The 12,736-nt window shown below is 38.5% G+C and overlaps 1 protein-coding gene and 1 pseudogene across 9 annotated transcripts in view; one reads left to right on the top strand and one right to left on the bottom strand.

The window, feature by feature from the left end:
- FOXP2 (forkhead box P2) overlaps positions 1 to 12,736 on the top strand; it is a 407,577-nt gene that overhangs the window by 253,856 nt on the left and 140,985 nt on the right. The window lies entirely within an intron of this gene.
- Positions 1,348 to 1,784, bottom strand: LOC102841683 (annotated as a pseudogene).

Consider the following 12,736-nt stretch of genomic DNA (forward strand, 5'->3'; position numbering starts at 1 on the left):
CATTTCAGCTCACTAATGCCTAAGATATCAATGTTTATGCATTCCATTTCATTTTTGACAACTTCCAATTTTCCCAGATTCATACTTAGTACATTCCATGTTCCAATTTTAGTGGATTTTTACAGCTGTTTCTCTTCATTTTGAGTTGTGCCCCATCAGCAAATGAAGGTCCCGTGGTCTTTACTCCCACAGGCTTTACTCCATTCGTGTCATAATGGTCAACTCTACTTTGAGGAGGCAGCTCTTCCCCAGTCGCATTTTGAGTGCCTTCCAACCTGAAGGGCTCATTTTCTGGCACTATATCTAACAATGTTTCTCTCCTATTAATAAGGTTTTCAGTGACTAAATGTTCGGAAGTAGTTTGTCATACCTTCTTCCTAGTCTGTCTTTGTCTGGAAGCTCATCTGAAATCTGTACACTTTAAATACCATGGGTGACCCTGCTGGTATTTAAAATACTGGTGGCATAGCTTCCAGAATTACAGCAACTCACAAGCTACCACAGTACAACAAACTGACAGACGAGTGGTGGATTGACTGAATAGTCCCTGCTATAATATGCATAGGGTTGTACCTGTCACTGAATTGGCAGAAGAAAGAAGAGGACATGCTTGCCTAAAATTCATTTCCATTTGATTTGGACTCCATGGCACATAACCACCACTATTAGGATATTATAGCTAGAAGGACTTTGTGTTTCATCTAATTCAACTCCCTTACTTTATACTTAACAACAACAACAACAACAAACTTTATAGTTAAGAATAAAATCAAGAACTTGATTTTAAATGACTTGTCTAATATCTCTACATTATTCATTTAATTAAAAGACCTATAGATATGTACATGTTATTGTTAACTTAACAAGTGCTTAACAAGTGCTGCTGAGTCGCTTCTGACCCACAAAGACCTTGTATGGGGTTTCCAGGGAGCACCTGGTGAGCTTGAACCGCAGACCTTGTGGATAAAACCAATTTTGTAGTCCAGCTCATTAACCCACAGCTCCACACCAGGAGCACCTAGTTTCCAGAGAATGACATTATGCTTGGTAAAGTAGACAGTCAGCTAGCAGAAAAGAGGGTGACCCTCAGTGAGTTTAATCGACACAGTGGCTGCAACAGTGAGTTCAAACTTAGCAACAATTATGAGGATAGTATAGGACCTAATGTTTTGTTCTTTTTTTTTTTTTTTTTTTTAATCTAACATTATTTAATATGTATAAGGAAATACACATTCTAACATAAGAAAAGGTATTGTTATTATTTTATTATTTAACATAGTAGTGACTACACCAGATCATATTTTCTCAAGTGGCAAATGAGCAAAACATAACATTCTTCTCTGATTCCTAATGAGAACCTCGAAATGATCTGTCTTTTGGAGGATTCAATTTCTTACGACGTCTGTGATACAATCCATGAGGATACCACCGGTGCTTAGTAGTAAAGAACATTTTGCTAAGTTGTTCTATCATGGGTCCTTGCTCAAGGGGCTCATCCTTTACTTCTAGTCTGGTTTTTAGCATGTGTTTCTTCATTATTATGCACAGGATCTGGTCAAGGGATAGCTTTTGTGTGCTCATGTGGAATGTCCACAGAAGGGTGATAACATACAATTGTCCTGCCATGACGTCAAAGCAAGCTCTACCTTGCAATTATAGTCATCTGGAAGAGAAGAATATGTAGATTTATGACAAACACAATATAAAATGCCATTTTGAACTGGAAGTAAATGTTTCAAAGCAGTTCTGTTTGATAGAGCCCATTTTACTGCTGCCACTGCCATGGTGAATCAAGATGCTATCAGATGGTATAAAAAAAGATGCCGTGAAGAGAAGCTGCTTTTCAAATCTGCTGCTATTTCCAGCCCTTGACAGCTCCTTACGGTAAATCAGCCATCTTGTTTCAATCTCGTTGTGTTCTTTTATATGTTAGGTTATCTTACAGTGCTGCCACAAGGACCTCTGTTAGTGTAGTGGTTAAGAGTCGGGCTGCTAAGCTCCAGGTCAGCCATTCTGTGGAAGAAAGATGAGGTTTTCTGCTCCCATAAAGATTTACAGCCTCGGAAACCCTATGCAGGGTCACTGTGATTCAGAACGGACTGTACACCACGACCACCACCACAGTGCCACACAAGGACTCCAGTAACATAATATAACCTGTAGAAGATATTCACAGCATTTGGTGTATATTCATACTTAAAACTACAGAAATGAGTATAAAAATGTTGTTTTAGAAAAGTACAATGACGTATTTAGAGAAATCAGTTATATAATTGTTAAGTAAAACCTCAAACCAAGCCTGTTTCCACTATTTCTACATATGTATTCTACACACATATGCTACAAATATATCCATTAATATAATAGAGCATACAGTGGGAAAAGTTATGAAAACTTCCTAGCCATGACCAAGCACTTTGAGGGAATGAGCTGCCGGGTCTGGGGACACCAAGATCAAGTGATATAACACAGTCCATAAAGGACCATATAAACCCCAGCCTCTGATCATGACCCTGATACTCAAAGACCCAGGTAGGGCCCAGCTATTCCTGAAGACCACTCTGAATGGGATCAAAATAAGAAGTCTTAGATCAAATGGGAGAAAAATGTGGAACAAAAATCAAAACCATATAAAAAAAGACCAGACTTACTGAAATTACCTACTCTTGAGAAATTTAGACCATGGAGAAGAGAAATACAAAATATTGAGCACTCAAAACCAATGGAAAATGTAGAGATTTAATGATCATACTGGTGAATTAGAGGTGACTAGATGAAAGTGCTATTTGAAAAACAGAATTTAATTGAACTAGTAGTGTGGAGAGCATTCTACATATAGGGAAGAATAAACAAGGTGCAGAAGAGAGCAAAGAAAAGGTTGGGCGTTTTCAAGGTAGAACAGTTTTATTGTATCTGGTGAAATGGGGGTGAATATTATGGGATACATTTAGCATACATAGTCTTTACATACATGGATCAGTGCCAAAATTCTCAATGCTTTGATTTGTTTTTAAAGAACCTAAAATATTATGTAGGCAAAAAGAGTAGATATAACATGAATCCATTCTGCTTAAATTTATCCTGGTACTATGAAATTATTACAATGAGAAGATTTGTGAAGTCCATGTGTCCAGAGTAGAAGATGCTGCCCAAAAAAGAATAGTGATAATCCTAACATGGGGGTAAACAGGGTAAAGAAAATAAAAGAGATTTAAGGATAATACAAAGTTTTTGTTTGTAAAGGTATGTTAAAAGGCAGAAAATGGGAAATCCCTTGAATTTTGAGCCTGGATATTTGTAGTTGCGAATTGTGAACCTGGTGACAACTAGAACACAGAAGGAATCGCAGATTTGATGATCACCAGTAGGAGGTCACAGGTGATAATAAATTTGGTTTGAGAAGTCTGTTAGTAATGTCAGCAGGATATCCATGTCTACAAGTTCAGCAGACAATTAACGAGGCGTTGAAGATGATTCATTTTAGAAGTCATACCATATGCAGTAGATCAGAGTCCCATAATGAGAACAGCACAGAGAAGTTGAAGATAAGGCATTGAGTAAGAGAGAAAGAACGTTTGTTTATAAGACGATAGAGACTCAGGAGCCAACAGTTAAAGGATAGCAGCATAAAAACTGTTTCAAAGCTAGCAGTTGCCAGCGTTATCACAGAGGATAGTGACGTGGCTATGGATAAGACTTGAAGAAAGCTGTACAATTATCAAGTGTATGTTAGATAGAATTTGTCTCGAGTGGTAGCTGAGGAAGAAATAGGTAGAGATGGCAAATAGTGTACACATGTCCTTTGGAAAAACACACTGATAAAAAGGGAAGGTAGTAAGATGGTATCTTGATAAAGAGATAACTGAACTAAGGTCTTTTGGGAGACAGTGGAGAGGAGAAGACTTAAAATGCAAGTGGAAAAAGAACAGAGTTGGAACAAGGTCTGAAATTTGAGGCAAGGACACAGATGAAGTGACTTCATATTGTAGAATTTCATCTGAATTGAGTAGAAATAAACTTAAAACTAGGTTTTCACCTCTCCTATTATTTGTGGAGTCCTGGTGTGGTGCCTTTGGTTAATGTGCTGAACTGCAAAGCCACTTTGAAATGCAGGGTTGGAGTTTCAAGCTCATCAGCTGCTCCTCGGGAAGCCTACACAGGGTCACGATGAGTTGGAGCCCACTCGGTGGCACTTATCAACAATAACAATTATTTGTGAAGTCTGTTTTACCTTCTGACTACCATTGACCTCCTTTCTCTCAGTGTTATAGCATCTCATTTGAACTTTATATCACCCATTAGGAATTTCTGCTCCTAAGACAAACCATGTGAAAGAAGGAAAAGGTAAGTTTATGGTTGTTCAAATGTTCTTGTTGTTGTTGTTAGGTGCCATCGAGTTGGTACCAACTCATAGGAACGTTATATCATATTTGTTATTCTCTATGAGTCCTGGTGTGGCGCTGTGGGTTAATGCACCAGACTGCAGAGCAGTTTGAACTGCAAGGTCGGTGGTTCAAGCTCACCAGCTGCTCCTTGGAAACCCTATACAGGGTCGCTATGGGTCAGAATCGACTCGACTGACACTCAGCAACAACAATGATATTATTATCTAAAAGAAGAACTTGTTGTTAAGAGCCGTCAAGTCGGTTCCGACTCGTAGCAATCCTGTATAGCGTTTCCCAGGAGCAGCTGGTGGGTTTGAACTGCTGGACTTGAGGTGCAGTGCCTATCCTACAGTAACTACAAATTAGAATTAGCACTTGACAGCTATTATCTCATAGACTCTGATAGCATTGTCTCAATAAGATTGCTCTTTCCTTCCCCTCAGAACTTTAAGATCAATTTCATCTAAATCTGAAGAACACTATTTTATGAAACATTTGGATACATTAAGATTTTGAACTTTTTAGGTAATCAGTTAATTTTTAGTAATTAATATAAAATTAAGGTTTTCACTTTTTAGAAAAACCTTTTAGTGAAAACAGAGCATGTAACAGGAATGAAATTTATGCAGAAATATTATGAAAGTCTCTTTTTCACTGTATTGTCAGTTTTGAAATTTAAAGAACAACCCAATAAACCAACCATTGAAATTACTTTTAGACTTGTATTTAACCATTTAATCTACATTTGACATTATAAAGAATGGATACAGATTTATGTAGCACTGTAGGATATGCCTGAGGTGGCACTGTGGGTTAATGCACCAGACTGCAAAACCATTTGAACTGCAAGGTCGGCTGTTCAAGCTCACCAGTTGCTCCTCAGAAACCCTATACAGGGCCGCTATGGATTGGAACTGACTCAACAGCACTTAACAACAACAAACACTGGATTGGTAACCCTGAGGTTAGCAGTTCAAACCCACCAGATGCTACTTAGAAACCATGTACAAGGTCCATGTGAGTTCAGACCTACTCGACAGCACTTAACATCCTTTTTCAAAAAAGTTCCCTTTGTTACAGCATCACAACTAAAGGAAAAGGAACAGTTTAGAAATTATTTTACTATTTAAATGGTACAAATTAGAGATATTTTTCTTGAAATCCACAATTGAGCAACTTTAGATATCACTTTAGCTTATTGCGTGTTTGTAACTTCTGAGCTTTGCACCTATAATTCAAACCAATATCCACTCTTAATGTTCTTGGTATTGTCCAGCTGATGGTTTAAAAGTCAGTCGACGAGGCTCTCAGCCTTCTCCCCTGTTAGCCTGTACTTATCCTCCTTTCCCAAGGATTGATGTCATGCACTATTTGAATGCACTGAACTGCCAAGTCAGTTTGAACCTCAAGGTCAGTGGTTCAACCTCACCAGCTGCTCCTAGGAAACCCTAGACAAGGTCACTATGAGTCGGAACCAACTTGATGCTATTTAACAACAACAATAATACTATAGCGATCCCTCTCAGGAAAACAAAGTATTATTTCTTCATGGCAAATAATATTTCTGCTTTACAAAGTAGATCTTAAATGGTAGAACATCAGGAGTTGGTGGTTGATGACTGAAAACCATATTTCTGAGCAAGTTTCTATAAGTCCTGGGCAAGAGTGATTCATTTTAACATCCTGATCACATTATTTTTCTTTTTCTTTTAGTATCTAGTTACCTGCTTGGTAAGTCTGCTGCAACTCCCCAAGCTGAATTACAGTTTTAATTTTTGCTTTGCAGTTTACTGGGGTTATGGTGAAATTATCTGCTGTTTTCCTATATGTTTACTAAGATGTCAGGCTTTACCAGGCACTTTGACAGAAATCTGCATTCAGCCTTCTTTTCCTTAAATTAGGTATTGCAGTAATTTAAGTACTCCTTTGGTGTCCTTTTGAAGTATTTTTACATTTTCTAAGTATGCCATTAGACAGGTGGTATGGCATATAAAAATTTTTAAATTTTCAACATTAACTAATATTACTATGGCATTAATACTTATTGAAAGAAAAAAAACCCATATATCAGGCAGTTGTGTTAGACATTTACATATTTTACATATGTAAACAGTCCCTGGGGTACAAATGAGCTCCATTCCTAAGTATCTCTTTAAAAACTTGTAGGTAAATCATACAGTTCTTATCTAGCCTTGTTTTATGCAAGAAAAGACTTCTGTGATGAAAAATCTGCACTTTCAGCAGGTGAAGGTGATTGTGAAGAACAATTTGTCAGAAGTAGAGATTCTGGTATAGCGCAGTAGGATAAAAGCACTGGACCACAAGGTCAGTTTGAACTGCAAGGTTGGCGATTCAAATCCTCTAGCCACTCTTTGAAAACCCTATGCAGGGTCACTCGGAGCCTGAACCTTCCCCATGGCACTAAATAACAGTAACAGAGATTGGTTCAGTCGTTTCAAAGTGAGGGCTAATTTAGGAGTTTTCCAGAGTTAGATACTTGTAACTTGGGAACTGCCTATATTGTTGTTGTGGTTAAGTGCCATCTTGTCATAACCCTGTATAGGAATTCCAGGAGTCCTGGTGTGAAGCCTTAGGATAGGAGCTTGACTTCAAGGTCGGTTTGAACTGAAACCACTCTTCAAAAAATCCTATACAGGGTCACTATGAGTCAGAACTGCTCAACAGTACACAGCAGCAACAACCATACAGAGTTTCCAAGGATCCACTGGTGGGTTTGAACTACAGTGGTGATCCTAAAGCCACCAGGACTCTGTGGCCGTCTGTTGAGGTCATTTGTATTATACCCTGTTATACCTGTTTTTGCTGTTGTTGAGGAATCCGATCATAACTCAGAGGTGTGTAGGGGTTACAAATCGGACTGCAAACCTCAGGGTCAGCAGTTCGAAACTACCAGCTGTTCCGCGGGAGAAAGATGAGGCTTTCTGGTCCCGTAAAGAATTACAGCCTTGGAAACCCTGTGCAGGGTCACTATGAGTCTGAATTGACTCCAAGGCACATAACAACAACAACAACAGGGAAACATTGTAGTTAATTTTTTATTAAAAATCAATTAAAAAAAAAAAAACACCAAAAACAGGATCTGATCCCAAGATCGCTCCTCTGCATCGTACCACTTGCTTGATTTTTCTTTCTTTTTTTATTATTACTCCACAACACTCATCATTTAAAAGAAAGTGTGTGGGGTTTTTTAGTTTTGTTTTGTGCTTTTTTTTTTTTTCACATTAGGACAATGCTAGAATATTTGAAAGCTCCTAGCTCTTTGAACAGCTTGACCTTTTCTAAACCAGGGATTTCCAGCATCACTCACAAAAAGGATATGACAATCCCCAAGCATTGCTCCCACATATGCCTTCACAATTGTATTTTTTATTATTCTGATACCAACTTCCTGTACTTCTCTTCTTATTAGTTCAGTTTTCCTTATCTTGCTCAAATAAATACTTGTGTCTTAATAAATCTACATATTCTCATTAACTATATTTTGTTTGACTGATTAAACATGTATTTGGCATTCTTGAGTCTATACTACTTTCTGAAAATCCTCCTCTCCTGCAGTGTGTATTTTATGATTTCCTATTTGCGTAGTGGTTACGAATTGGGCTGCAAACTGCAGGGTCAGCAGTTCAAAAGTACCAGCTGTTCCTCAGGAGAAAGATGAGGCTTTCTGCTCCCATAAAGATTTACAGCCTCAGAAACCCTGTACAGGGTCACTAAGAGTCGGAACTAACTCCACAGCACATAACCACCACTACCACCATTTGTAACTGGAGTCCTGGGGTGATATTGTACAATAGGTATTGGACTGCTAACCACCTCAGAATTCCTGTACAGGATTGCTATGAGTTGGAACTGACTTGATTACATTTAATAACAACATTTGTAACTGACTCTCAAAAATAATTGAACTTTCTATTCTGCCCCAGATATGTTCAGGCCTTTCCAAGTTCCATGGTGTTGCCCGTTGAACCCTTTTTCTCTCTCTACTTCATGTTGCGAGTTCAAAGAATCCTAAAATACCTTCATCTTGTTCCCATAAAATCTATATGAAACTAACAGCTGATTTACCTTTTTCTGTTTTCTTTGTTAGAATATGATAACTTTCTTAATAGTTTTATTATTATTATTACTACTGATGAAGAAAGCATCTGAAGTATTTCTGGACATTAGTTGTTGTTAAGTGCCATTGAGTCTGTTCCGATTCATAAAACCTACATAGGGTTTCTGAGGAGTGGCTGTGGTTTTGAATTGCTGGCCTGTGGTTCGCAGTCCAGTGCTGATTCTACAGCACCACACCAGGAGTCCTTTGCTGAACATAGTGAGACCTTAGAGTATGGAAGGAGTTTTTATGAAATTGTTGAAGTTGTTGGTAAGTATCATTGAATTAGTTCTGTCTATAGTGACCTGTACAGGGTTTCTAAGAAGTGGCTGGTAGGTGTAAACTGCTGACCTTGCTTATTATACAGTACCACAATTAAAAAAAAAAGTTATCATGTTTCCAACTTACAGCATTTCCAACTTACAGAAACGCGGTATATGTCAGAATAGAACTGTGCTCCGTAAGATATTCAGTGACTTTTGGAAGTATATTGTCAGGCCGTTCTTCTGAAACACCTCTGGGTGGATTTGAATGCCCGAACTTGTGGTGAGGAACCCAGAATATTAACCACAAGACTCGCAAAGTCTTGTTGTTGTTAAGTGCTGTTGAGTCAGTTTCACCTAATAGCAAGCCTATATAGGGTTTCTGAGGAGTGGCTGGTGAGTTTGAACCACAGACCTGTGATTAATAGTCCAGTGCTTATCCTGCAGTGTTACACCAGCACTCCAAACTTAGAGATGTGTTCTTTTTAGTGAAAAGATGAGAATCTGTATTTCTGCTAAGTGCACTAGGTGATTCTGATGATTACTGAAGATGAGGAAACACTTATACAAAATCTTTCTCCGTAGGTGCATTCCATGGGGCATCCACCTCACTTTGAGATTTGTTAGAAATGCAAAATCTCAGGCCCCATCCCACTCCTACCTCTGTCTCCATTTCTCTGCCCATACTGAGATTATCTGTTTCATCTTTCCTAATATGATGCTGAAAAATGATTTCACATAATTGCCTTTTCCTGATTATTGAAGTAGTTTTCATGTTTATAGACTATTTATATATTTTGAGGTAAATCAGTTGTGTGGTGATGTGATTTTGAATGCATTAAAGTATTTCCTAAACTTGTCCCCAGATGCCTTTTTGTGCTGAGTATCTTGTTTCCTCTAATAACATTTTTTGGGAAACACTGTTATACACTATTTAATATCCATAAAGATTGCATCTCAGACCTACTCATTCATAATCTACAGGTAGCAAAATCCTCAGCGAATTTATACCTTCATTAAAGTTCTATTCTCAAGCACAACTGTTGAAAAATGAACATTCTGTATTATAGTTTCGAAATGTATATAAAGGTGCTCCAAGAGAGTATGCATATATGTTTATAATTTTAAAGATACTTGGGATTCTTCAGTGTGGCACTGTGAGTTAATGTGGTGGTGGTGGTGGTGGTGGTGGTGGTGGTGTGCCGTGGAGTCAGTTCTGACTCATAGCAACTCCCGCAGAAGAGCCGGTAGTTTCAAACTGCTGACCTTGAGGTGAGCAGCCCTACTCATAACCACTATGCTATCAGAGCTCCTGTGGGTTAATGTGGGGGACTGCAAAGTTGGTTTGAACTGCAAGGTCGTAGGTTCAAGCTCACCAGCCACTCCTTGGAAACTCTATACAGGGTTGCTGTAGGTTGGAACCGACTTGGTGGCAATTAACAACAATAAGAACATAGTTTACTGTTAAGTATTCAAGTTTAATATAATAACTAAAAGTCTGAAGAATATACATTTTATGTTTAATAATTATATTTATCATCATTCTTATGTATTATTTGATTATTTTGCATGTATATGTACAGTAAAAGTTGTGTCTATATACACCAATTAAATGTTGAGTAGATTCAGTTTGGGGGAGCTTTACAGGTAAAATGCAACTAATATACTTGGCTTTATTTTTTATTTGGTAACATTTGAATAACAGATACAATGGTTGAAGTGAAGAAGGGTGAGTTATACTATGAAGTAAAAAATTGAAAAATAGAGGAGTTTTCTGGTAGCTTAGTGGTTACGAACTGGGCTGCGAACCTTAAGGCCAGCAGTTCGAAACAACCAGCTGTTCTGCGGGAGAAAGATGAGGCTTTCTGCTCCCGTAAAGATTTACAGCCTTGGAAACCCTGTGCAGGGTCGCTATGAGTCGGAACCGACTCCACGGCACATTACAACAACAACAACAACATGTCACTTAGTCTCTAGTGTGCCCTGCAAGTATTTCAGAGTAAAGGGAATATTTGCGGTATGCAGGGAGGATAAAGAGATTTACTCTAAGGTGGGTTACTGGAAGCATTTTTAGTGATGTTCACTCTAATATTAAGATTCCATTTATAAATACCTTATTATCATTTGTTAAATTAAATGACACTTTATGGAAGCTTGATGACTTTAATTCTTACATTAAATATGCACATATATTTTAACAATTTTTGCATCTTATAATACATTTAATAATGACTTGTCACAGTGTTCGTAGTTAACCATTTCTTTGATTTCATTTAATATCATTTAAATAAATAAAGTACTTCTAAATATTATCTTAATTTAAATTCTATTTCTCAATTTTCAAATGATGATATATACTAGTATTTGATCTGCATATTTCCATCTTAATTGAGATTCTGTAGGAAGCTCTCTTTCACAACAGTTATTTGGCATATATTAAGATGTCTGAACTCTCAAAGCAATAGTCTGCCTATGACTTTAATACGTTTTTGACAACACAGTTGCTTTACTGTAAACAGTTTCTCTGGAACTAGCACACATTTTCTGGCCTTTGCAGTGCTTTTATACGTTATTCCATTTGCAATAGTAAATGGAATCTTACTAATAAATTTCTGATATGATGCTATAGTATGAACACTGGACTTCAGAGTCGGTAGTTCAAACTCACCAGCTGCTCCTTGGAAACCCTATAATAGGGTCACTATCAGTAGGAACAAACGCAACATCACTAATCAACATCAACTGATGAAAGTACTACCGTATTTTCTCAAATAATGCACTCCCCCCAGCCCCCCAGTCATGCAGCACATTATTTTCAAGCCCTGGCAGTGCTGGAGGATAAGCACTGGACTGCTGACTACAAGTCAACAAGGTTGACAGTTCAAACTCACCAGCCTTTCCTGGGAGAAAGATAAGGCTGTCTTCTCTTATAAAGATTTACAGCCTTGGAAACCCTGTACAGGGGTCACTATGAGCCAGAACCAACTTGATGTACTGGGCTTGGGTTTTCAGTTTACTGTGCCAATACTTTAAGAAAACATGTGGTAGAATTCAGCTGACTCTAAGGGGACACAATTAAGCTAAGAAATAAGCAGAGCTAACATAATCTCTGGTAACTGAATCGGGCTACAAGACTCAAAGCCAGCAGTTCAAAACTACCAGCGGTTCCGCGGGAGAAAGATGAGACTTTCTGCTCCCATAAAGATTTACAGCTTCAGTAAAATGGGACTAGAACTTGCCCAGTGAAGGAGGCTCCCTGCAGAACACAAGACCATAGGTGGAATCCTGATCCTCATCCAGAGTCTTGTGAGGTAGGACATTCCCACGTGAAAGGACAAACAGACCAGTCTGGAGCATCTAGAAGAACAGAAGATACTTCTTGAAAGAAAGACCAGCAGAAAACAAAACAACAGTAGTCTAATTGAATAAGCAAGTTGTTCCCCAGGGAGCCATCAAGGCAAGTGGTCAGGTCCCCTCAAGGCAAACCACATTCCAAGACTGAAACTCAAATGGAATACACTAGCAGGCATATGGTCCTGCTGCTGACCACACTGGTCACCGAAAAGGGGAAGAGGGGGAAAAAACAGCAATGAAGTTGTGAACTAAGTCCAACTACACTCAATAGATTCCTGTTAACCTGGATTGAGACCTGGTTAACCAGCAGTATGACGAGATCTGGGGACTCCTGGGCCCAGGGGCAGGGACATGGCCCCAGAGGACTAGAATGGAGTGTGAAGCATCCAGCTGATATAAAGACGGGGGGTGCATAAGAACACCCACACTTGCAGATAGTACCCATTTGACCTGGCATCAATAGCTGGATGACCAGAACACGACTAGAGGAAGAAAGAAGAGGGGTGGGGTAAGGAGTAACCCACTATAAGTAAATAATCTTGACCTATGTTTGTGGAAGCAGTATGACAAAGGAGCCAACAAATCTCTTGACAGGGAGAGGGAACTTAGACATTGGC

This window comes from Chrysochloris asiatica, unplaced genomic scaffold (genome assembly GCF_000296735.1).
Source record: "Chrysochloris asiatica unplaced genomic scaffold, ChrAsi1.0 scaffold00032, whole genome shotgun sequence".
In the NCBI taxonomy this organism is placed as follows: Eukaryota; Metazoa; Chordata; class Mammalia; order Afrosoricida; family Chrysochloridae; genus Chrysochloris; species Chrysochloris asiatica.